This window comes from Myodes glareolus, chromosome 10, assembly GCF_982192425.1.
Source record: "Myodes glareolus chromosome 10, mMyoGla1.1, whole genome shotgun sequence".
NCBI classification, from domain to species: domain Eukaryota; kingdom Metazoa; phylum Chordata; class Mammalia; order Rodentia; family Cricetidae; genus Myodes; species Myodes glareolus.
Window position 1 is genome coordinate 24,713,490 of NC_142035.1, and position 24,714 is coordinate 24,738,203.

General features: G+C 40.4%; 1 protein-coding gene across 5 annotated transcripts in view; it reads right to left on the bottom strand.

The window, feature by feature from the left end:
• The window catches only part of Cbfa2t2 (CBFA2/RUNX1 partner transcriptional co-repressor 2), a 102,196-nt gene that overhangs the window by 41,730 nt on the left and 35,752 nt on the right, over positions 1-24,714 (bottom strand). For 2 of the 5 annotated variants that reach the window (XM_048431517.3, XM_048431516.3), the window contains exon 2: positions 1,977-2,047. The exons of the other annotated variants lie outside the window; for them this stretch is intronic. The gene's annotated coding sequence lies outside the window, so the exon portion shown is untranslated. The remainder of the gene's footprint in view (positions 1-1,976; positions 2,048-24,714) is intronic. 5 annotated transcript variants of the gene reach the window in all.

A 24,714-nucleotide genomic window follows, 5' to 3' on the forward strand; every position in this document is an offset into this window, starting at 1 on the left:
TCTGCCTCCTGAGTGCTGAGATTAAAGGTGTGCACCACTCTGCCTGTAGGATATTAAACTTTTATGCTCACTCTAAACCAATATATGCTCCCAGTAGATAGTTCAATTCAGAAATCTGGAAATAAAAGAACACTTCAACTTAGAACTGGAAGTTACTAGCATCAAGGATATAAAAGAAATTACTAATTTTTTAAAGAATTTATTATTATTTTATTTTTACACTTATGTATGTCTAGGTATATACTCCTCTGCCCATAGAGGCCTTAGAACCAGAATGACAGGCAGTTGTGAGCAGCCTGATGTGGTGCTGTGAGCTGATTGTCTGCAAGAATATTATGCAACTCTTAACCTTATTGAGCCATGTCTCCAGGCCCAACTGAATTTTAATTTAATTAAGTTTTATTTTATTTTATTTTTGAGAGAGCATCCTGTGGGTTTCAGGTTGGCCTGGAACACACTATCTAACACGAAGCCTTCAACTTCTGACCCTCCTGAGTTTTAAACATGCTGGCCTGAGTGCTGATATAAAAAGGTGTGGACCGTTACACCCAGCTTCTTCTGTTTTTGTTCTGTTTTGTTTATTTTTTTTCCTGCTTTTACTTTATGCTCAGTGAAAAATAGATGGTATTATATATTAAGTATCCTTTTTCAAGCCACTAACCTATTCCTTTGTATATGTCACAAAGCCAAAGATGAAAACATAACATGTTCACAAACGTCCAGATTCCAGATTTCATCATTTTGCAAGTTCTGCAATCTGTCTATAATTGTCCCATGGAAAAGTTGGCTTTACACTTTTTTGCTGTCATTTGCAGCTCCTAATTCTGGAGATTCACATATAACCACTTCTAGCCAAGTCTTCAATCTAAACCAAAGGTTCTCAACCTGTAAGTCGTGATCCATAACAGGTCTTGCATATCAGATATTTACATTACCATTCACTACAGTAGCAAGATCACAGTTATGAAGCAGAATGAAATAATTTTATGGTTGGGGTCACCACAACATGGAGGACTGTAAAGGGAAGCTTGAGAACCACTGGTGTAAAGCAAAGTCCCACTAAAACAGCCAATTCACAAGGAAAGGGTGAGTAAGACAGAACAGGAAAAGAGAAAAGGGGGTGTGGAGACTAGGAGATGGCTTACAAGTTAAGAATGCTTGCTTTTTTTTTTTTTTAAAGAGGTCCCAGGTTCAATTTCCAGCACCCACATGGTAGCTAACAATTCTCTCTAACTCTAGTTTCAGGGGATGATACCCTCTTTTAGCTTCCTCAGATACCAGGTACAATCAAAGTGCCCACACAGACATGTAGGTAAAACACTCATACACAGAAAATAAAAATAAAGGTCTTTTGTTTTATTTAGGAAAGGAAAGAAAGGCCAGGTGTGGTGGTGCACGCCTTTAATCTCACCCAGCACTTGGTGAGTTTGAGGCCAGCTTGGTCTACAGAGTGAGTTCCAGGATAGCCAGAGCTACACAAAGAAACTCTATCTAAAACAAACCAACAAACAAGGTCTTCTGGGGCCTTCTCTGTGGATTTCAGCCAGCCAGCGTTTCCTGTGCTTTTACATGGTTTTCTCAGGACCTAAATACATTAATTTCCATTACAGTGTAGACAGACTGGCCTGGGATAGGAAGTCTGAGCTTTGGATTAAAGGTTGTCAACTGATGGTAGGTATGCAGATAATTTTTAAAGTTTGAGAGCAGGTATTTTGGATGGAGTGAGCAAAGAATAGGTCTGAGGACTGAGTTCCAGGATTCCAAATTTAAGACAACAAAGAAGATGCTAAAGAAGTACATGAAAAACAGCAACCAGGGACATATATGCAGAGGGGGAGGGAAGGAACACATGGAAACCAAGTTAACAGGATCGTTTGCTGGCCGATAAGTACTGGAAATATAAACGATAGAAAGCAGTACAATTTATGCCATCTGTTTACATTATTATAAGGATCAGACATATCAGTAATAAATACCTTCTTAAAATTTCTGTGCAATCCTTCTAGCCGCCTGGCGGAGGAGACATTCTTTCTGGCCTTGGGTTTTTCTAGAAAAGTGGAGGTGGACCAGAGCTTATTGGTTGCTCTTCCAGAATTCCTGAGTTCAATTCCCAGCACTGACATGACAGATCACAACAGTCCATGAGATCCAAGGCTCTCTTCTACTGTGCAGATGTACATGCAGATAAATGAATCTTTTTTTTTTAAAAAAAAATCTTAGTTTAGAAACAGGCAGATCACTCTGAGTTCCAGGCCAGCCAGGAAGACATAGTAAGACTGTCTGAAAATACACGAACACCCCTCACTTTGTGTGTGTGTGTAGGTCAGAGGAGAACACAAGGAATCCATTTTCTCTTTCTACCAGGTAGGTTCAGGAATTGAACTCAGACTATTAGGCTTAATACACAGCAGTTTTTAACCTGCTGAGCAATCTTTCCAACTCTAAAGCATCTTTTAAAACTTATTTACTTTAAAAAATTTTATTTTATTTGTGTCTATTATGTGTGTGTGTGTGTGTATTTGTGAGCGCGTGTGGGCATGCACATGCACACACCTGGATGTTCACATGAGAAAGCCAAGGGGGCATCCAAAATTCTTTATTTTATTCCTTTGGGACAGGGCATCCCACTGAACCTAGAATCAGGCTAGTGACTAGAAACCACACAATGATCTTCCTGTCTCTATTGCTCCACACCCCAACAATTACACATTTACTTGTTGCTCTTCCAGAGGTCCTGAGTTCAATTTCCAGCACTCACACTTTGGAAGAATTACAAGTGAGTGTGGCCACACCCAGGTTTCCACATTGGTGCTGAGATAGAGATCCCAAAAAGTCCTCATTCTTCAGCAGCAAGCATTCTTACCCACTCAGACATTTCTGCAGGTGTGGTAATGAAGACCTATACCTGTGGTGATATTTTGTTGTGCTTTACTAAATAAAGTGTGCCTGGAGACCAGAGGGTGGAGCTACCTACATTAGCCAGCCACACAAGCCAGACAGTGGTGGCACACACCTTTAATCCCAGCACTTGGGAGGACAAAGCAAAAAAGATCAGGAGTTCAAGGCAACCCTGGGCTACACAAGATTGAATCAGTCTAAAAGAGAAACAGAGCAGGGCGGTAGTGGCTCACACCTTTAATACTGCACTAGGGAGGTGGAGATGGGAAGTGATGTGGCTGGGGAAGAGACAAATATAAGGCGGGAAGAGACAGACTACCCTATTGGGTCTGAGGATTGTGTAGCGGTAAGAACTAGTGGCTGTCTGCTCTGCTTCTCTAACCTTTCAGCTTTTACCCCTAATATCCGACTCCAGGTTTTTATTATTAAGACCAATTAAATTTGTGCTTGTTAGTTAAACAGTAAAAACAGGAGTTCAAGAGCATCCTTGGCTAAGAGTTGAAAGCCATCATGGTCTACAATGAGACCTTGTCTAAATAAAACTCTATCCCACATGTGCCAAAGCATTTAAAAAAAAAAAAAGCACAGGAAGGGAAAACTGTACTCTTTTACAAATGATTAAAAACATGAAAGACCACACACAAATCTTACTCTACAACTTGACATGGACAAGTTGTAATAGCAATAGTAATTTTAGGCCAGATAAAAGAGTTAATTTACCGCTGGGTGGTGGCGCAAACCTTTCATTCCAGCATTTGAGAGGCAGAGACAGGCGGATCTCTTTGAGTTCGAGCCTGGTCTACAACAGAGTAAGTTCCAGGACAGTCTAGACTGTTAAACAGAGAAACCCTATCTTGAAAAACCAAAGAGTTCATTTACAACTTGGGATATAGCTCAGTAGAAACTTCATCTGACATACACAAAAGTACATACAGATACTTTCCCTTACCCTCAGGATTTAGAAGGAAGCAAGAAAATTAGAAGTTCAAAGTCGTCAACTATAAATGGGTATTTGAGCTAATAATCTGGACTACATGAGATGAAAACCATGAAATTTTCCTTTTTTTCTCAATTTAAAAGTACCTCTTAGCCAAAACAAAATAATGTAAGTAAAAAGGTTTGTTGGTTGCCAAGATGAAAGGGATAGTGTCACCTGGGTATGGTGGGGCATACTCATAATCCTACTAGGAGGGTTGGGGACTCTGGGTTTAAGGTCACTCCTTCAGAGCAGACAAGGCTCCTGTGGAACATAACACTGATCTTGAATATGGAAGATGTGCCTGAAGCCTGATTTTAAAGCTTGCTGATTAACTACAACAGAACCTGAGAAGTCATTCCAGTGAGCAGGCATTTAACATTAACAGATGACAAAGTGTTGTGTGACCATCCACACACAGAACTGTTAGCTAGTGCTCAGGTAAGAATGTGTTGACAGTCATTATGCTACTGAGTGCGGAGGAGAGGTAACTAAAAGGTTTCTTCCAGTGTTAATCATTTTAATATTTAAAGACATGTTGTAGTCAGCCTGCCAACATCAAAGCCTGTTGATAACCTTAATGCAAGTAAAAGCAGCAGCAACACAACTAACCTGACAATGTAAACAGGGAGAAGTGAAACATGGAGTGCTGTACCCCAGTTCCAGCAAATGTTTATCTGGAATAACAGCGTCTACTCCAACTGTACACCATCTGTTTCAAGTCTCCATCAAGGTAATATTTTTCACATGAAGAGAATTGACAAATACCCCGCCTTCTTAGAGAGGCTACCTCTGCCACAGTCTAACTGATCTCAAGCTTTTAACATTATATAGTATTAACATCCTGGCTGAACATTTATTACCACAGTCAGAGTCCAGATAAGTCTGAGACTGTCATGAAATAAGTTAGCGCTAATCTTCTTACTCATATATAATCCTCCTCACTTTGTGTGTGCACGTGCGTGCATGCATGTGTCTGTCTGTCTGTCTGAGACAGAGCACTGTCAATTTTTCATACCTCTAATTAATGGGTCTCCTAAGATGGAAACTCAGGGCTCTCTAGCTCCAGCCACTGACACAACTGTACTATGTTGTCTCTACAATCAACACACAACCTTCTGAAACAAAATGCATCAGAGTAAATGCTGACAGTTCAACTCCAAAATATTTCACAAGACATCCCATATTCCTCCCTCACTGGTGATATCGTAGACATTGTCATGAATGGCAACAACTAGTCCCTAACTATTCTTCCTGCTTCATTCAGATCTGACCCCTTCCAATCTAGCTGATTTAAACTTTAAAATGGGTCCTATCAAAAATTAATTTAAAACTCTTAATGTTCTCTTCCTGTTCTTACAATAAAACATTAACTCTTTACCTTGAGAGGAGATTGGACAAGGTTTCACTATGTATCCTAGAATAGTCTTGAACTTACTATGTAGCCCAGGCTGATCTGGAGCTTGCACCAATCTTCCTCCCTCAGTCTTTAGAATGCTGGAATTAGAGTACTATATCCATGGTCTTTTAAAGAGGTCTCAAAGTTTGGTCTAGAACTGCTAAACACTCTGGAGACCCTTTGTGGCAAAAAATGGGCAAGTGGGGAGAAGAGAGAAAAAGATTTTCAAAATCATGTTAGGAGCTCAATTGCCTTATTATTTATTTGAAAACAAGGTCTCACATATAACAAGCTGCCCTCTGAACTACTGTCTCCACTTGCTGAGCCCTGGGATTACGGGTGAGCTATCACATCTAGCTACAGCTGTTTTTCTATCACTAACCAGCGACATAGCACCTGGGACAAATGACTATTTTCTCACTTATAAAATTATCTGTCACCTGACTGACAGGCTGCCTCTAGAAAAGATATTTATATTACTATAGTCATTTCCATTAACAGCATTATTCACAACAGTTAAAACAGAAGCAGAAACAGGCATAGCAGCAAGTGCTTGCAAGGTAGAAGTTGGAAAGTCAAGAGTTCAGGTCAGGCAGGCAGAAATGGCACAGTCCTTCTATTTCAGCACTTGGGAGGCAGATCTGAGTTTGAACCCAGCCTGGTCCACTACATAGGAGGGTTCCAGGACAGGCAGGACTACTCAGAAAAACTCTGTCCCAAAAACAAAACAAAACAAAAAGAATTCAAGACCAACCTCAGTCATATACCATGTTTTAGGCCAGCCTGGGCAGTCTACAGCAAGACCCTGTCTGAAGCAGGAGTGTGGTGGGTGTTTCAGTGGTAGAATGCTTGTGCAGTATATTTAAGGACCTGGGATTGATCCGCAGTGGAGAGACGGAGGAAGGATCAAAACTCAGGTCTTCTGAAAAATCAGTATGTGCTCTTAACCACTGAGCCATCTTTCTAGCTTTTAAATTTTTTTTATTTATTCTTCTCTCATACAATACATCGAGACTGCAGTGTTCCCTTCCTCCCGTCTCTCACAGCCATAACCACCACCACCACCACCACCAAGATCCCCTCAACCCAGAAAAGAGCAAGTCTCCAACATCAAACAAACACAGCATTAAAATCAGGCACAAACCCTTACATCAAGGCTGGGCAAGGCAACCCATTAGGAGGAAAAGGTCCCAAAAGCAGGCAGAAGAGTCAGAGACATCCCCAATCCCAATGTCAGAAGTTCCTCTCTCCCCACAAAACATCAAACCAACAATCATAACATACATGCACAGGACCTAGCCCAGACCAGTACAGGTCCTGCGTTGGCTGCTTCAGTGTCTGTGAGCCTTCATGAGCCCTGCTTAGTTGATTCTGCAGGCCATGCTCTCCTGGGGTCAAATCCTCTTGCTCCCACAGTTCCTCCTCCCTCTCTTCCTGGGGTGGGGGGTGGTCCCTGGGCTTCAAACGGAGGGACCTGATAGAAACCTCTAACTATGAGTCTCTCTCTACCTGATGCTTGGTGGTAGGTCTCTGCATCCACAAGCTCCTTCTTTCATTATTTGCTTAGGTTCTCTGAGACAGTTTCTCACCAGGTAGCTCTAGATGGCTTGTTAGGGTTAGGGTTAGGGTTAGGGTTAGGGTTCATAAACCAGGCTGGCCTTGAAGTTAAAGGGAGCTGCCAATATCTGCTCTTGGTCACATTTTAAAAATAATGACGTGTACGAATGAGTGTTCTGCGTACATGTATGTGCACCTCCTGTGCCTGGTGCCTGTGGATGGCAGAAGAGGGTGGTAGATTCCCTGGAACTAGAGTTACATGAAGCTGTAAGTCACCATGTGAGTGCTGGGAATTAAACTCAAGTACTCTATGAGAACATGTGCTATCAACTGCTGAGCCATCTCTCCAGCCCCTTAATTTTTTTTCTTTTCTAAAAACATTTATTTATTTATTATGTATACAATGCTCTACTAAGCCCCTTAATTTTTTTAAAGTAATGTTTACTTAAATGTGTGCATGCATACATGCATCAATGTGCACACACAGGCATATGTAGAGGTTCTCCCACCGCCTCTGCCTCCAGAGTGCTGGGATTAAAGGCACACATCCTCATGCCTGGTAAGAAATAAGATTTCAGGGTCAGCCCTGCCTACATAATGAGTTCTAGACCACCCTGGCTATATGTAAGCCACTGTTCCTTCAAAAATGTGGGCTGGAGAGATGGTTCAATGGTTAAGAGCACTTGCTATTCTGGTAGAAGAGTCAAGTTCAGTTCATAGCATCCACACTGGGCAGCTCACAACTGCCCATAACCACAGCGTTATGGAATCTAATACCCTCTTTTGTCTCCTAGGATGTACAGAGGCAATGGGGGGAAGAACACCATAAATAAATAAACTACATGGCTTGTGACACATATCTGGCCCCAAAACTCTAGTCTATGTGACCATGTGATTGCTTTTTATTTTGGCTTAGTTTTAGTACTACAAGAAAATGGGTTGTGTATATGCTAGGTGTTCTGAGCTACGTCCTAGGCTCCAAGAAAAAGTTAACTCACATTACCACATTCAGTCAGTTTGTATGACACAAATATTCTTTAATTTATGTATGCGTATGTCAAACTCTGAAAGAGCTGGCCAATGCTAGGGTTCCACCTGTTTGTATATTCCTTAATGTTTGAAAAATTAAGTCCCTGTGCCCCCAAGAATACACAGCTTCTATTTAGGGTGGAGAAAAACAACCAAACAAACAGAACTTGAAATTCAGAAGCAGTGGAGACTAAAGATCAAGTTTTCTATGAGGAGAAGCTTCTGGATAATACCTATAACTGCCCAACAACATCTGGACAATACCCCTAACTGCCCAACAACATCTGGTCAGGAACTTTTGACATAGAGCACTGCAATAATGTAAAGACAGCACTGTCAGTTAAGTGGAAGAGGGTCTAGGCAATCATTACCACATCTAATCAATAAACAAACCAAGAACCCTCACTGTCCTGTCTACATGCCTTCAAGCTCTAGCAAACCAGAGGCAAAACAAACAAGCAAACACGATGAAGCTCTATCTATTTGACTCTATCTGATTTCTAGGAATAGTTAATAAGAAACCAGTATGGGATTACCTACCTATAATCTCAGCACGTGCACATGTGGAGGCCAGAGGACAACATGCAGGAATGTGTTCTTTCTTTCCACCAGTTAAGACCCAGGGAGCAAACTCCTATCATCATATATGGCAGCATCTTTACACACTGAACTATCACCACTCCTTAAAAAGTTTAAACTATTTGAATGAAACAATGTCTGTGACAAAATATGCAGACATGAAATCTGATTCTTATTTACTTGAAGACAGAAATCCTGTGAGTTAGAATTAATGGCTTTAAATGCTGGTGTAGGAGGGTTTCTTTCTATGTGTTGCTTTCACTGGTTAAATAAAGAGACTGCCTTGGTCTTCTGATAGGACAGCAGCTTAGATAGGTGGAGTAGACGACAGAATGCTGGGAGAAAGAAAGCAGAGTCATGCAGACGCCAAGGCTCTCCTCTCCGAGAGGGACGCTGGTTAAACTCATGCCGGTAAGACACAGTCAAGTGGCGATACAGAAGTGGGTTAATCTAATATGTGAGAGTTAGCCAATAAGAAGTTAGAACTAATGGGCCAGGAAGCGATTTAATTAATACAATTTCTGCATAATTATTTCAGGTGTAAGCTAGCCAGGAGCTGGGCGGCGGGAAGCGGCCTGTTGCTTTTACAACACAATACCAAAACAGCTCAGCCACAGAGTTCAAATGAACTGCATGTGACATGATTCAAAGTTTGTCTTGGAAATAGCCAAAACATTTTCTATAAAGGTCCACTTAAGGAAATATAATTAAGGCTGATGTCAATAAACAAAAGCAGGAGTATCACATTTCAGAAGGAAGGCATAAATCTGAAGAGAGATAAAACCTTTTCTAAGCTGAGGACCGTCTACTCCTGGGCTAAAGGAAATCCTTCCTCCTTAGACTCCAGAGTAGCTAGAAGATCTCATGTAGCTCAGGCTGGTCTTAAACTGACTATGTAGCTACTAGTGAGGATCTTGAACTTCTGGTCATTCTTCCTCTACCTCCCAGTACATTGCCATTCCCACTTTTCTGTGGGTACAGGAGACAGAACCAAGTCCTTTCGCAAGTTAGGCAAGTATTTTATCAACTGAACTGCAACCTAAAACCCCTAACTGGTGTTTTCACAGGCCTTCCTCCTGCTCTGGAACTCCTTCCTACCAACATTCTCCCTCTCTGAGTTTCCCTGGCCGTTTACATTCCAGTTACAGAGAACTTGTGTCTGGGAGTATAGTGCAGGGGATCAAACATAAGGACTTGAGAAGACTAAGCAAGTGCTCTACCACCCAACACAGACCCCAAGCCTCAACTTTGGGGCCCTAGAGATGGCTTAGCAGACACAGGTGATCCTTGGAACCCAAAGTCGAAAACAAAACGACTCCTGAAAGTTGTTCTCTGACTTAACAAGACTCATTCTCAAAATAATTTTTTTAAAAATGGTAAGAGTACTGGTGTGGCTTACTGTTAGAATGCTTGACCAGATAAATCAATTCCAGGATACAGTTTCCAATTTTGTGGAACTCTGAGGAAAACCTCAAGGGATAGGTAGGAGAGCAGATTTTGTGGGGGGAGGAGGCCCAGTTTTCCCCATTTCAGTAACAGAGACAACAATTATTAACAGCAATACTGATAGGGCTGCAGGCAAAGGACAAAGGATTAAACTTGGTTTAGTGAGCCCAACACTGGTGGCACATGCCTTTATTCACAGTAGGGGGCAGAGGCAGGTGGATCTCTGTGAGTTTAAGGCCAGTCTGAGTTACAGAGCTAATCCCAGAACTGGCTCCATGGCTACTGGGAAACCCTCTCTCAAAAACAAACACACAAACAAAAACAAGAAACTTGGGTTAGTGAGCGGGTTAAGGAAGACTGCTACCAACCCTGTCAACCTGAGTTTGATTCCTGGGACCCACTTTATGAAGAGAAACTGACTTCTGCATGCTATCCTTTGACCTACAAATACACATAATACAAAAAAAAAATTAAAAGAAAGTATTAGGCAGCAAGCATTCAGAAGGAGAACACAGAGGGAGATTCTGAGTTCAAGACCAGCCTAATCTACATACAGAAAAAAATATTAAACCTATAATACAGTCAAATCATAAACAGGAATTATGCTTTTGTTTCCTATAGCTAATCTTTTTTTCTGAAATAAACTTTCTATTTACCATAGGCAAAGTTTTACTACCAATTCCCTGACATTTCCTATGCCAGTCCCCACAGCTCTACCAAAACACAGTAAACTGAGACAGTGACTTTCTTGAATAAAACAGTCACTCATGTCCAGTTTTAGCTATTAAGGCTTTTTATATTCTATCTATATTCTCACTTGTTCTTTAAGTACCAGTATTTACTTATGAATATAGTCAGAAGAAAAAGCAAAAATAAATGTATTTCAAAGTACCAACATTAAATTAGTAGGGTTTAAAAAACAAAATATTCTTTTACCAGCAAAATATTCATTCTTTCTGACTGTATGATCTCACTCCTTGGGAATCAGTCCTTAAGAAAATAGATTGGGGCAATCTTACAAAAAGCAGTCTACAGATTCAACACAATGCCCAGCAAAATTCTTCAAAAACCTCTAAAGAACGGTACTCAACTTCATATGGAAAAGCAAAAAACCGAGGATAACCAAAACAACCCTGTATAATAAAAGAACTTCTGGAGGCATCACAATCCCTGATTTCAAACTCTACTACAGAGCTACAGCACTAAAAACAGCATGGTATTGGCATAAAAACAGACAGGAGGACCAATGGAACCGAATAGAAGACCCGGATATCAATCCACACATCTTCGATCACCTGATTTTTGACAAAGAAGCAAAAAAATATCAAACGGAAAAAAGAAAGCATATTTAACAAGTGGTGCTGGCATAACTGGATATCAACATGTAGAAGAATGAAAATAAACCAGGCAGTGGTGGCACATGCCTTTAAACCCAGAATTCTGGAGGCAGAGTAGGCCAGCCTGGTCTACAAGAGCTAGTTCCAGGACAAGCTCCAGAGCTGCAGAGAAACCCTGTCTCGAAAAACAAAAAACAAAAGAATGAAAATAGAACCATATCTATCATCATGCACAAAACTCAAATTCAAATGGATCAAAGACCTCAACATAAAGCCTCAACATAAAACCTTATAGAAGAGAAAGTGGGAAGTACTTTTGAACGCATTGGCACAGGGAACCACTTCCTAAATAGAACCCCAGCAGCACAGACACTGAGAGAAACAATTAATAAATGGGACCTCCTGAAACTGAAAAGCTTCTGTAAAGCAAAGAACACAGACAAGAAGACAAAACGACAGCCTACAGAATGGGAAAAGATCTTCACCAACCACACATCAGACAGAGGTCTGATCTCCAAAATATACAAAGAACTCAAGAAATTGGACATCAAAAGAACACATAATCCAATAATTTAAAAAAAAAAAAAGGAGTACAGACCTAAACAGAGAACTCTCAACAGAGGAATCTAAAATGGCTGAAAGACACTTAAGGAAATGTTCAACATCCTTAGTCATCAGAGAAATACAAATCAAATCAACTCTGAGATTCCATCTTTCACCTGTAAGAATGGCCAAGATCAAAAACACTGATGACAACTTATGCTGGAGAGGTTGTGGGGAAAGGGGAACACTTCTGCATTGCTGGTGAGAATGCAAGCTGGTACAACCCCTTTGGATGTCAGTGTGGCGATTTCTCAGAAAATTAGGAAACAACCTTCGTCAAAACCCAGAAAATACCACTTTTGGGTATATATCCAAAGGATGCTCAATTGTGCCACAAGAACATGTGCTCAACTATGTTCATAGCAGCTTTGTTTGTCATAGCCAGAACCTGGAAACAACCTAAATGCCCCTCGACTGAAGAATGGATAAGAAAATGTGGTACATTTACACAATGGAGTACTACACGGCAGAAAAAAATAACAACAGCTTGAATTTTGCAGGAAAATGGATGGAGCTAGAAAACATTATTTTGAGTGAGGTAACCCAGACACAGAAAGACAATTATCACATGTACTCACTCATAGGTGGTTTTTAAACATAAAGCAAAGAAAGCCAGCCTACAAACCACAATCTCAGAGAATTTAGACAGCAATGTGGACACTAAGAGAGACTTACATAGATCTAATCTACATGGGAAGTAGAAAGTAGAAAAAGACAAGATCTCCTGAGTAAACTGGAAGCATGGGGACCTTGGGGAGGATTGAAGGGGAGAGGGGAGAGACAGGGAAGGGAACAGAGAAAAATGTAGAGCTCAATAAAAATCAATAAAGAAAATAAAAATAAAAACATGCATACAAGAAAACACTCATACAAATAAAACAAATTAAAACTAAATCTTTATTGGGAAAAAAAAAAGAAAATAGCTCGGGAGCCATTATAGGGTTAACAAGATACCTGGTTCTAGAGAAATTCCCAGGAATCCAGAAGGATGACCTCAGCTAAGACCCTAAGTAACAGAGGAGAGAGGGCCGATCTTGACTTGCACTGTAGTCAGACTGATGAATATCTTAAATATCACCATAGAACCTTCATCTAGCAAGGTGATGGAAACAGAGGCAGAGACCCACATCGGAGCACTGAACTGAGCTTCCAAAGTCCAATTGAAAAGTGGGAGGAATGAGAATATGAGCAAAGAGGTCAAGACCATGATGGGTTCTCCCACTGAAACAGTTTACCTGAGCTAATGGAAACTCACCAACTCCAGCTGGACTGGGAAGGAACCAGCATAGGACTAAACTAATCCCTCTGAATGTGGTTGACAGTTGCATGGCTGGGGCAGACTGGGAGGTCACTGGCAGTGGCACCAGGATTTATCCCTACTGCATATACTGGCTTTTTTGGGAACCTATTCTCTTTGGATGATACCTTGCTCGGCCTATATATAGTAGGGAGGGCATTGTACCGTCCCCAAAGCAATGCGTCTTACCCTCTCTGAGGATTGGATGGGGGTGGGATGGGAGGGTATGTGGAGGCAATAGAAGGAGAGGAGGGAATGGGAACTTGGATTGGTATGTAAAATGAAAAAAGATTGTTTGTTTTTTAAAAAAAAAAAGGAAAAGAAAATAGCTCAAGGGAAAATGCAATTTATTCCTCTGAGGAATGATTAATTAAATGGTGGAACAGCATATCAATGCTAACTATGAAGGCACTGAAAATTATAATTAAAAACAATTATCAACAACTGAGGAATGCATACAGTACAGAACAATTTAATTTAATAATTTAAAAGTATTTACTGAATATGATTCACTATAAAGAGAAAAAAACATAGCCAGATGTGGTAGTGTACCTTTAATGTTAGCACTAGGGAGGCAGAGGCAGGTGAATCTCTGTGAGCTGGAGGCCAGCCTGGTCTACAAAGTTCCAGGACAGCCAGGGATACCCAGAGAAACCCTGAATCAAACAACCAAAAACAACAAAACCCAACCAAACCAAATAAGGAAACTGTCTTATAACATCTCCTTAGTCCTCATTCCATCAAAGCAAGCCTTTTCTGTGTTGAGGCATAGTTACCTACCATTTCCATGGAGAACCAACATACTATCCCATTTTTATTGGATTACTATATGTTTCTAGCTAGCTATCTTTATTCTAGGACATAACTACTCTACTAGTTTGAGAAATCATTTGTTTTAATTTAGTCATTAGTACAAAGTTGTTCTACCTCCAATGTAGTTGGTCCTTCTTCAGGACTGCAGCCCGTGTCCCTATCTATAACTTTAAGTTCGTTTAAAGGCTACCATGACCTAAGCACTGTAATAAGTACTAAGGATAACACAAAGACAATCCCAGCTCAAGTAGTTGATGATATATACCTAGATGGTTAGAGTTAAATGAACTGATGAGCTGGCACAGTGGCTCATGCACGTGATCCCAACAGTCAGGAAGTCCAGGTCACACAATAAAATCCTGTCTCAACCTCTAGTCCTTCTGCCATGAGTTATACTGAAGCAGACTGGGTATAGATACAACAACAACAAAAGGCAGGCTGAATCTAAGTGCAATCAAAGCAGATTTCTGGCCTTTTTCTTTCTTTCTTTTTTCTTTTTCTTTTTTGCATCAGGGTCTTACTCCATAACTGAGGCTGGCTTCAAACTCTCTAGGTCTAGCCACAGATGTGTGTTTTATCATTCCAATACTCTTTTAGGTTACAACTACCCTTGAAAACTAAGATTCCTCTCCATTAAAAGAAGAGAATGTCTACATATTTTATATCTCCACACAGCTCACCTTCCTATATACATCTTAATTGATAAGTTTGCAAATGCTATGTCTAACTTTTCATTCTGGATTTGGGAGTAAAGAGCAGGTGGCCTACCCAGCATAAACTCTTTCAAGAACTAATTTTTCCAGATCACATGTAGTTAAAAATCCAGATTTATACCTACATATTAGTGAGCAACAGCAATTTTCATAATGAAGTGACAATTATGCAGTGTGACCGCTGTTTGTGCCACTACCAAATGTAAGTTCTAAAACACAGGTTAACACCTCTAGTTCCTTGAGATTAAAGCAAACAAAAGAAAACAACAACATAAAGAATCTATCCAACATGCTTTACAATACCAATCACAAGCATAAAACCCCCGTGGAAAGAACTACTTAGAAGTGATTTTGCGATGCTAAGGGTTGAAAACAGGACCTCCTATTACGCAAACATTACCACAAAGCTAACATCCCAAGCCTTTCCCCCGCCCCCCCTTTTTGGTTTTTCAAGGCAGGGTTTCTCTGTGTAGCTCTTACTGTGCCACCTTCCCCTGGCCCTCAGCCCATTTTAATTTATTTGAAACAAAGTCTTGCTAAATTGCCTGTGCTGGCTTAGGAATTTCAATCCTCCAATCCTCCTGCCTCAACTTCTTATGTACCTAGAATTACTGTCTACCACCTGGGCACAAATTTTTTTTATTTGATGAGAGGAGGTGAGGGCATCCTGGATGACTTCAAATTCACAGAGGTCTATCTGCCTCTGTTTTCTGATCGCTGGAAGTCTTGTACAACTATGTCTGGACCTGAAAAGACTTTTTTTTCTGGTTCTAGACAGGGTTTATCTGTGTAACCCTGGCTGTCCTGGAACTTGCTCTACAGACCAGATTGGTCTCGAACTCAGAAATCTGTCGGCCTATTCCTGAATGCTGGGATTAAAGGCATGCAGCACCACCATACTCAGCTTCTTTACTTTTTAAAGTGAATTTAGGACTCATTAGATAATCTTAAACCCTCTTTTTATTTTAATGTTTTTGGAGACAAGAGTCTCATGTAGCCCAGTCTCAAGCTCATCACAGTTCTGCCCCAGACATTGGAGTTCTGAATTAAAGGGCTGTGCCACGGTAACATGTTGTGGGATGTTATTCTAAGATGTGTTACATTTGTTTATGATATGGAATATTAGTTTAATGTTGCAAATATGTGCTGCTTTTCTTTTTGTTTTTCCCCGAGATAAGGTTTCTCTGTGTAGCCTTGGCTGTCCTAGAATTCACTCTGTAGAGCAAACCGGTCTTGAATTTACAGAAATCTGCCTGCCTCTGAGTGCTGGGATTAAAGGCTTGCACCACATTTGCCCGGCATATTGCAATTGTTACTGTACCTTCCTAAAACACTCGAATGATGTAATAAAGAGCTGAGCAACTAATAGCTAAACAGGAGAGGGTTAGGCAGAGCTACCAGGCAGAGAAAAAAATAGAAGACAGGAGGTGAGAGAAAAGGAGAGGAGAATGCCAGGGTCCATACAACCAGCCATGCAGTAAGAAGGAAACAAATATATATAGAATAGAGAAAACCCAAAGGCTAAAGGTAGGTGGGATAATTTAAGAAAAGCTAGCTAGAAATAAGTCAAGCTAAGGCTGGGAATGCATGAGTAAGAATAAGTCTCCGTGTATTTATTTGGGAGCCGGGTAGCAGGCCTCCAAGAGTAAAAATAAATAAATGAATAAATGAATAAATGAATGAATGAATGAATAAAATAAAACTACAATGACTGATCTCTTACACACCCAACTTAAAACAAACTAGAAAATTTAAAGCTTTGGAATTTCTTCACTATAACTACCTAAAATTTATAATCCAAGTTATGTTATTTAAAAAAAGAAGAAAGAAAAAATTAAAATTCAAGAGCAGCTCTATATTTTAGGGAGGGGAATGATATAGACCAAGATGTTTATATTAATGTGAAAAATACTCTATAAACATACACAAAATGACTTACTAACATCCAGAACCACAAAAACTTACAAAAAAAAAAAAACTAAACAGGAAAGTTGGGTATGGTTCATGCCTATAACCTTTGTATTAAAAAAAAACTAAACAGGAAAGTTGGGTATGGTTCATGCCTATAACCTTTGTATTAAAAAAACTAAACAGGAAAGTTGGGTATGGTTCATGCCTATAACCTTTGTATTAAAGGGCTGAGGCAAAAGAATTTCAAGTTCAAAGCCCAACTGGGGCTAAACTCTGTAGCCCTTAAAAACAAACAATTATAACAACCACACACATACACACAAACCAGGAGAATATCTTCAAGAACTCACATTAAGCGAAATATTCAGGTCTTATAACAGCCAACCCAGGACCATTTACATGGCAAGCAGGGAGAAGAAGCGGCTACCGTGCAAACTTAATCAACTTGAGTATGATTCCCAGAATGCTGTTCTCAGGTCCACACACACACTCAGATATGTAAATCAAATAACAACTTGTAGGGGTTGGAGAGAAGAAGGCTCAGTGGTTTACAGCACTTATTGCTCTTGCAGGCGACTGGGGTTTGATTACCAGCATCTATATGGTGTCTCACAACCATCAGTAACTTCAGTTCCAGGAGATCCAGCACTCTCTTCTGACCTCTGTGGGTACCAGGCATGAAAGTAGTGTGCATACACACATGCAGGCAAAACATTCATATATATAAATATATCTTTAAAAATAATAATTTTAGCTGGGTGGTGATGACGCATACCTTTAATTCCAGCATTTTGGGGATAAAGACAGGCAGATCTCTATGAGTTGAAGGCCAGCCTGGTCTACAAACTGAGTTCCAGGACAGCCAGAGCTACACAGAGAAACCCTATCTTGAAAATAATAATAATAACTCTTTTTAGATTTATTTATTTATCTATTTATTATGTATAGTGTTCTGTCTGTCTGTATGCTTGCTGGCCAGAAGAGGGCACCAGATCTCATTACAGATGGCTGTGAGTCACCATGTGGTTGCTGGGAATTAAACTCAGGACCTCTGGAAGAACAGTCAGTGCTCTTAACCTCTGAGCCATCTCTCCAGCCCTAATAATAATAACTTTAAACAAACTATCAAAAAATTTAAATGGCCAAACCAAACTATAAAAATGAAAGCTTTCTTTTTTTGTGGGGTGTGGGAAAAAATTAAACAGGCTTTAACTCACTATGGAATACAAGCTGGCCCTAAGCACAATTCTCTTGCATCCATTGGAACTATAAGTATGTGCTTTCATGCCTGTCTAAAACAGTTTTCTACTTTCAAAATATATCATTAAGAAAACAAACCAGCTGGGCAGTGATGGTGCACGCCTTTCATCCTAGCACTGGGGAAGCAGAGGTAGGTGGCTCTCTGAAAGTTCGAGGCCAACCTGGACTAGACTTCCAGGGCAGTCAGGGCGACACAGAAAAACCCTGTCTCAAAAAACCAACAAACAAATAAAACAGTGATGCTGGAGGGATGGCTCACCCAGGCTCAGTTGCCAGTACCCTTTCAACATGGCAGCTTTCAATAGCTGTAACTCCAGTTCCAGGACATTCAACGCCCCTTTCTGGCATACAATGGCACTACACACAAGGTACACTAGCATACATACAGATATAACACACACATAAAATAAATCTTTAAAAAATAAATGTTAAAAAAATAACAAAAACCCTGTCTCATAAAACCAAAAAAAAAAAAAAAGGCCTGTATTTGGACATATGATGCCTGTGCGTTTTAATGATGTAGTTCTAAAAAGCATTACACAAGGTTTCTACTGCACATTCCCTTGCCTTCCTTTCTAAAGACAGTTCTATGTGTAGACATTTTGATTAATCCATGGAAAGCACTCAGGCTATCTGCACCACTGTATGAAAGGGTCTTCTTTCAGATTTTCTTCAGAGCTCGCTAAGCCGCCCTTTAGTTTTACTGCCCTATCTCATCGTGAAGGCTGGCCTGATAGTCAGACCAGCACTCCGACGTCCTGACTGACTAGCATTCACTTCTAATCAACAGCAGATGTGGGAATGATGCCAGGGTGGGCCTTACGCCAAAGGAACATTTTTTTCCTCCTATTCAAGAGCAAACACCCTCTCTTAGCTCCAAGTCACCCAAACAGAGGGAAGGACATCTGGAATGCAGTGCAGCACCATGTGTTTGGCCTCGCTGGATGACAGACAGCTCTAGGCATTACAAGCGGGGAGCTGTTACAGTCTGTGGAACACTGCACACTACAGCAGCTCTGAAAGCTTGCAGGACAGACTACACATGCTTGGGGTAGGGGGCAGGACCAATGAATACAGGAGCTCTTTAAGAAACACCATTGTCAGCGATGTTTTTCCAACAAATATGTGGAAACACTTCATCTCATTTTCACATTAAACTTTAGGCTCGAAATGTTTTTTTCCATAGATTTGACTCCAATGTGACTACTGGGGATTAAGCTATTTAAAAAAACTAAAGTACTACTATAAAAACAAAAACTGACTCATTAGTTGATGAAAAATGGCTCAATCATACAGAAACTGTCCTAAAAAATATTTTTTGGTGATGCATGTTTTTTTAATCTCAACACTCAGGAAGCATAGGCAGCATTTCTCTGAATTCCAATGCCAGCTTCCGTCTACAGAATTTCTTCCAGGACAATCTGTCTCAAAAACAACAACAACAGAAAAAAACAAATGGCTGGGCAGTGGTGGCTCACGCCTTTAATGCTAGCACTCAGGAGGCAGAAGCAGGCGGATCTCTGTGAGTTCGAGGCGAGCCTAGTTTACAAGGCAAATTCTAGGACACGCTCCAAAACTAGAGAAACCCTGTGTTAAAAAAAAACAAACAAACAAGATCATTTTCCTTTCCTTTTTCCTTTATTTATTGGTTCTTATATACTAACCTATATACCTGAGCCCAGCCTTGAACCACTGACCAGTAAGTACATTGCCTCTGCTGGGATAACAGGTGTACAGCTCTGTATCCAATTCTTTACAACTTAACCAAAAACCAAAGCACAGAAATGGTAAGTTATATTCAGCATTATATGACTGAGTGATAGTCTGCTGTACTTAGAGCCTACAACTGTAACAAAAGACATCTAAGTTGAGAGGTATAAATAAGCCTTTAATCCTAGCCCTTGGGAAGCTGACTCAGGGAGAGCTTTCTGAGTACCAGACCAGCCTGATCTACAGATTGAATTCCAGGACAAGCAAGACTACATAGGGAGATCCTGTCTCAAAAACAAAACAACAATAAAGAGAAAATTATTCTAAGACTCAATGAAGTTTGTACACTTTGACTAAGACTTTAAAGAGAAATAACACTGGTGACAGCGCAAAGGGACAAATGCGACGGTAAGTGCAGTCTACAGCTGATACAGGCCCTAGAAAGCTAGAAGGATAGACATAGAAGTTGTGGAAAAAGAGGTCAGTTATGTCCTCTTCACTGACAATCAAAAAGGCTTCTCATCCTTAACAAATTAACGGGCTGACTTTAGAATTAGCAACAGATGTGCCTTAAGGCATAGTTAACAAAGACACTACACCTGGAATAGGATCGGTTGGTGCAGTACTTGCTTAGTTTGGTATGCACAAAGTACCAGGTTCAATCTCTAGGGCTGCATAAACCCAATGTAGTGGGGCACATGTCTGGAATCCCAGAAATCAGAAAGAAACACTACCTGCCTAAAGCTCAATACAACTACACAGTTGCTTGGTTACCAAGCTACCACAGGTTTACAAGGCACAATCTTGTCTCTAAAGTATAAATAAACCACACAGCCTGGAATGATGGTTTGCACCTCTAATCATGGCACTTGGGAGAATGAAGCAGGACAAATGTTACCATGAACAGGAGGTCAGGACCCAGGATGGGTTAGTTATTGAGAGCCTGTCTTAAGTGAGAAGGCAAAGGTCAACAGGCAACCCTGCTCAGTAAAACACTGAAATATAACCAGGTATTATATGTTTACCAAAAACAGGCTAAAGAATAGAAGAACAAAACCAGATAGAGAAAATTGTCTTTGGCAGACACTTCAGTGGCACAATTAGCACCCACTCAATTCATCTATCATGATAGCTCAATCTTATTTTGACATTAAACTAAAATTGGCATAGGAATGATAAACTAAAGATGGCAATAAACGAACTGAGAGAACAGTACCAACTATGAAATTTCATGGATAGCTCTCCAAAGTACAGAATACTCCCACACACAGAGCAAACTTCCAAGTTTGGAGTGGTTAACTTACAGTCTTCCAGATTCTGTGATTCTTCACAAATGCAAGCAGAGATATGGATAGACTGTAGCAAAAGAGTACAGATGCAGCTTGCAGATGTCAGGCTGTTAGTTCTGTTGTCAGCAACCATGCTGCCTACCCTGCCAGGCACTCCTGGTAAAGCTGCCTCAGGTGGTACTCAGGGCTATCCAAATAACTGAAGGAGGCTCTTCCTACTGGAGAGCACTCTTAGCGGTCACACTATGGAAAAAGACCTTATCTAAGAACTAAAATGATGATAGGATAAAGATGTCTGTTTCCTCCTCTATAAAAATATTACAACCTGGCTTTAATTCCTGCCCCTGAGGGGCCTTTATGGGATAAAAAGCTTTGCCAGATTAAAAGCACAATGTAAATATGAGGCTATAATATAGCAAGGACTGAATCCAAACAGCATAAATGGAAGGTAGATGGGCACTTTGGCAGATCAAATAGCCACCTATCCTATCAGAGTAAACAAGTAAGTACCAATACCTGCTATTAGTTTAAAAGGAGATCTTTGGGAGCTTGAGAGATGGCTCAGTGATTAAGAACACTTGCTGTTCCTGCAGAGGATCCATCCAAGTTTGGTTCCCAGCACCCACATGGTGACTCAATTGTCTATAACACCAGTTCACCAGGCATGCAAAGACTACACAGACATAAAGGCAGGCAAAATTCATACACACAAAATTAAATACAAAAACTCTGCTATATTAAAAAAAAAAAAAAGTTGTGCTCTCTAGCCTTGCCTTCCCTGTCTCGGCACTTCAAAAATCCCTGCTTTAAGATCCAATCCAAACAGTACCTCTTTCATTAATCCTGCATGTTCCAACTGCACCTTAAATTAAATCTGTCCACACTTGCACTTCCAGCACCTCTTAAGAACCCCTGGGGGGGGGGTGCGGAGAGATGGCTGGGGGCACTGGCTGTTCCTTCCGGAGGTCCTGAGTTCAATTTCCAGCAACCACACAGTGGCTCATAACCATCTATGATAAGATCTGGTGCCCTCTTCTGGCATGCAGGAAGAACACTGTATATAAAATAAATAAATAAATCTTTATTTATTTTATTTTATTTTATTTATTTATTTATTATGTATACAATATTCTGTCTGTGTATACGCCTGCAGGCCAGAAGAGGGCACCAGGCCTCATTACGATGGTTGTGAGCCACCATGTGGTTGCTGGGAATTGAACTCAGGACCTTTGGAAGAGCAGGCAATGCTCTTAACCGCTGAGCCATCTCTCCAGCCCATAAATAAATCTTTAAAAACCCTGTGTGGTGATACTTTGTTTCTGACAAATAAAGCTTGCCTGAAGATCAAGAGGGTGGAGCTAGTCACTAGTTAACCATAGAGGCCAAGCAGTGATGGCTCACACCTTTGATTCCAACAAGCACTTCAGAGAAAGCAGAAAAGATCAGGAGTTCAAGGCCATCCTGGGCTACACAATTCCCCTGGGTGGGGAATCAGTCTAAAAGAGAAACAGAGAAGGGCAGTAGTGGCCTACACCTTTAATCCTACCTGCGCTAGATGTCCATCTCTAAAAAAAAAATTAATAAATGAGGAAAAACTTTAAAAGCTCATATAAAATTAGGGTTAAGCACTACAAACATTAACTGAAGAATTCAGGAAAAAAATACAAGTAAGAGTGATATGGCATGTCTTGCCTTTAATCCCAGCACTCAAGAGGGTAAGGAAGATCAATCTCTATGAGTCCAAGGTCAACTTGGTCCACATAGTGAGTTCCAGGTCAGTCATGGACACATAGTAAGACCGTCTCAAAAACAAGAACAGCCAACAGCTTTGGTAGGGTGAGGAGGATGGTTTATCTGGTAGAGTGTTAGGCCTAAAATACATGAAGCCCTGGGTTACACCCTTAGTAATTCAGAAAATTATGTGTGTGATAGATAACTGTAATCCCAGCACTCAAAAACAGAAAGAGGAAAGTCAGAAGTTCATGGTCATTTTAATCTTGAGAAAGTTCTAGGCTAGCCTAGACTACATGACACCCCGAGGAGGTGTGGGGGAAGCAAAGAAAAAATAGAATGATTAGAATAATGCTGCACATTCTGATGACTAGAAAATAAATGTTCCAGAACACTGGCATCAGGTAAAGCATTTTATCCTGAAAGAAAAATAACACAGCTACCTCATAGAGCAGTCTGTGCAAACACCATATGGTCTGCTGAAAGAAAAGTTTACTTTTTTTGTCCTACAGATAAAAATGAAAATGAGGTTGCCAAAAATATTTCAAAAATAATTTTGCCATCCCAAGTGTCTAATAAAATATGTACAGCATCCAAGTTTGTTTGTCTAACTTCATTTTGAAAGCTCAAAGTACCCACCACACTTAAAATCATGGGCAAGGAATGGTGGCGTCTTTAATCCCAACTCTCAGGAGGCAGAGGCAGCAGATTTCTGTGAATACTATGTCAGCCAAGGCTATTCACAGTGAGAACCTCAAAAAAATGAAATAAAACAAGAAATAAAAACTAGTGATGGTGGCACACACCTTTAATCACAGTCCTTAGGAAGTAGAGGCAAGCCGATCTCCATGAGTTCCAGGCTAGTCTGATCTACAGAGCTAGTCCAGGATAGCCATGGCTACACAAAGAAACCCTGTCTCAAAAAACCAAAGATTAATTACTAACTGATTGACCGAGGGCTGGAGAGATAGCTTAGCAGTTAAGGGTTAAGGCTGCTCTTCCAGATGTTTAGAGTTAAAATCCCAGCACCCACATGGCAGCTCACAACTGTCTCTCACTGTAGTCCCATGAGCTCTGACGCCCTTTTCTGGTATTCATAAATGCAGACAAAATACCCGTATACATAAGATACATAAATTAATTACATTTTTAAAATTTATAAGGGGCTGGAGAGATGACTCAGCAGTTAAGAGCACTGGCTGCTCTTGGAGGACCTGGGTTCAATTCCCAGTTCTAGGATTAAAGGCATGTGCCCCTTATGCCTGTTTTCTGCCAGGTGTGTGTGTGTGTGTGTGTGTGTGTGTGTGTGTGTGTGTGTGTGTGTGTGTGTGTGTGTGTGTGACTGACTAAGATATCATTCTTTTTTTATTGTTTTTATTGAGCTATATATTTTTCTCTGCTCCCCACTTCTGACAGTTTTTAAGGTTGTCTTTTTGGGTCAATGATATGGCTCAGTGGATAAGAGCAACTTCCACACCTGAAAACCTCAGTTCAATCCCTGGGATCTACATGGTGCAAAGAAAGGGAGTATCAAACCAAGAGTTACCTTCTGATCTCCAAATGCAGGTGGTGACATGCATGCACCCAAACACAACAAAATAATGTTTCACTAATGTAAAAGGAAAACTTTTCAAAAAGAAGTATCTTTTTAGTCCTACTTTTTATGTTCCTCAAAACCCCTGAATATGGCAAACATTGAAAGCAGAAAGATCTTGTAATTAATTTTTTATGAAGAACCAGTTTTTGTTATCAAATTAGTCCACCTACTAAGAAAGTGTAGTACTGCCCACATATAATTTTAGTACACAAAACGCTGATACTGAGTTTGAGGCCAGCCTGGGCTATATGGTAAAGCTCACTTTGGTGTCCTACTTTGTACAATGTTTTACAGGCTTCTTTCCTCCGACTTAACCAAGACCTGTCTGTTTCTTTACACCTTGGTCCAAATTCTGTTGCCATTTGCTGATGACTGCCTGACTATGCTCTAACAGATGAACACTATCACCTTTGATCTGCAGATACTGTCAAAAGTAAGAAGCACAAGTGCCACATTACACTCAGCATCCTCCAACCTGAGTCAACAGTTCCCGGCAGAACAACCCTCTACATCTTCTGTAACTTACCTTGACTTTTCCTTAACTCCTTTCTCCTTAGCACTTTCATTTT